The sequence below is a fragment of the Vigna radiata genome, chromosome 1 (genome assembly GCF_000741045.1).
Source record: "Vigna radiata var. radiata cultivar VC1973A chromosome 1, Vradiata_ver6, whole genome shotgun sequence".
NCBI classification, from domain to species: Eukaryota; Viridiplantae; Streptophyta; class Magnoliopsida; order Fabales; family Fabaceae; genus Vigna; species Vigna radiata.
The window spans coordinates 25,541,214-25,543,738 of NC_028351.1; the positions used below are offsets into that span (position 1 = coordinate 25,541,214).

General features: G+C 29.7%; 1 long non-coding RNA gene across 4 annotated transcripts in view; it reads right to left on the reverse strand.

The window, feature by feature from the left end:
• Positions 1–266: 266 nt before the first annotated feature.
• LOC106768458 overlaps positions 267–2,525 on the reverse strand; it is a 3,308-nt gene continuing 1,049 nt past the window's right edge. For 2 of the 4 annotated variants that reach the window (XR_002669851.1, XR_001376252.2), the window contains exons 3-6: positions 2,102–2,306; positions 1,872–1,982; positions 1,544–1,630; positions 267–464 (exon numbers count right to left, since the gene is read on the reverse strand). This is a non-coding gene — a long non-coding RNA (uncharacterized LOC106768458). Of the gene's footprint in view, positions 465–826; positions 1,016–1,543; positions 1,631–1,871; positions 1,983–2,101; positions 2,307–2,525 lie in introns of those variants that run through there. The other 2 variants (XR_002669853.1, XR_002669852.1) reach the window with 2 other exon arrangements.

Genomic DNA, 2,525 nt, shown 5'->3' on the forward strand with positions numbered 1-2,525 from the left:
AATTTTTTTTTATACCTGCTGGTGCTAGAATAGGTATAAAAGAATCTTACTTTTATACCTACTGGTATATAATAGGTATAAAAGAATCTCACTTTTATATCTCTTGGTACTATAACCGATGTAAAAAGTGACTTTTTTATAAAATATTTGATTTGTACGTACTACTATCCATATCCAGACCCGCATAAAATTCAATCCCAGAATATAGTTTAAATAATCAATAACAAGAAAAATAATCAATATTGTTTTTATTAACAAATCAAAATGTAATATTTAGCTAACAAAGTTCCTAAATATATTTACCTAACATAGTTATTTAACATAGTTACACATAAAATAGTTCTAAACTCAAAATGTAATATTGAATCATTTAATCATCTACAAATGGTTAAAAAAACTCCAGCGTACTGCTCTCGAACATCCTTTATGACATGTTGCTCCATTGAAGACATGTCATCAAATATCTACACAATGTATAGTTTGAGTCAAATTATAATATTAACTTTTAGATAAAAATCACGAGACATATACCCAGTTTAACTATCACAATTCAAAAAGACAACTTCAAAAAGTACATGATAAGTAAGAGATAGATATCTTTAGATCATAAACAATGCTACAACAAATTCAATTAAACTATGTTCAACACACAAACAATCGCAACCAATATGTAAATTCAATATTGTTAAAGTTTTTTATTATTATTCTATCTTTGCGAAATGAAAGTTGTTAAAGTTCTTTTATATACATATATATATATATATATATATATATATATATATATTAAATAATCTTAATTAAAATTTTTTATTAAAGAATATTGGTTATAAAAAGGCTCTAGTTATTAATAGATTAAGTTGAAAAAAGCAGTTCAGAAAGAAGACTTCTATGACATAAACTTTGAAAATGATACGTGTCTAAATGAACTAGTAAAATAGGCCAAAGTGGTTCTGCTTTGCATTTTGCCAGTTAGACTTATAGATTAGACACCTTTGAACTATATATGCATTTGGTCCTGCATTAGCAAGGAAAAGTGATTTAAATTAGTTATCTCCACTCTTGTTCATATGCAAGATGACTATTAACTGAAAAGTAACCGTGAGACAGAACAAGGTAGTTTATAGTACTTGGGGGAGACAGAACAAGGGATTAAGTTGTATTGAATAGCTTATCACTGGAATGTAAAAAAGAAAGCACAAACAATAAGACAAATTAATCTGTACTTAGCCAAAAATTAAACACGGTTCACAATGTCCCTATTGAAAAGGCAGTTCACCAGACAAAGATGTCCCTAGACACATTGCTTTTCTCATGCAAAAATAACAAAGGATCATAAAACGTGATTAAGAAACCAAGAGTCCGAGAATACATATTATGTTCTTAATGCTTATTTGGACCCTGAATCCTCTCAATTAAAGCTGTGTTTGAAACTATATTGTTTAGTTTTATAGATAACACATATTCATATTCCCTTTGCTGGCTTTAATTTTGGTTACTATGCTTTCTAACTGGTAAGAGTGATGCAAAATTCTGTGTACATTACCTGTTTTTCCTCTAGAGAATGAATTGCATNTTGCAAACAAGTTAGAATTCCCTCTGNAGCTATTTTTGTCACCTCACTTGGATCTGGCTGAAATGAATAACATAATTTAAATTCATATAGTATATAGTATATATCTACAAAGCATAAGCGAAATTGAGAGAGGGTAGTGAAAGACTATGATTTTCTAACAAAATGAGTTTATTTTCAATGCAAACTTCAATTTTAGCACTTTAATCAAATTCTATGCAAGTTCAGAATCTAAATAAGAATTTTGTAACCTCTAGAAGGAAACAAAAACTGAAAACACACAGAAAATGATGACTATAACCTTTTCTTCTTGACTTTCCAGCCACTGAATTGTTTTATTCAAGTCATCAATGGCCCACTCCTTCACTTCCGAAGGCTCAAAGCATTTCCTAGAAATATCAGTGCCTTTTCCCTGGAATACCACCAAACATAAAAGTCTATACTTTATAGCAGATTTACTTGTTTGCAGATGAATTAAAGGTTATTCAAACTCTCAAGTATGTGACTTATAAAACATCTTGTTAGACTTACCTTTGATTTTATGGAGGCTGTTGACTTTGAAGACTGTTCTCCATCAACATGCTTTGGTGACTTTTTGGGTACATATGGTATTTTATCTGTACTCACCAATAGTGGGGTTCACATAAAGATAAAATATATGTGAAATTGGATGTTGCTGCTGTGCATTGGTACTTGATTTTTGTTGATGTTGCTGCTGTAGCTGAGCCACTTTCACCTAAACATAAAAATAAAAACTTACAGTGAATGCATGGAACATGTTACAATTAGTAAGACAATGCATATGTAATGTGAAGAGACGCAAAACAAAAAAATGCAAAATTCACAAAATCTCCTGTAAAAACAGAATTAGCATCAAAGTGTTTGTTAAAATGCATGAAAGAAATGAAACTTTGTAAAAAGCAAAATTCACAAAATCTCCTGTCAAAACAGAAGT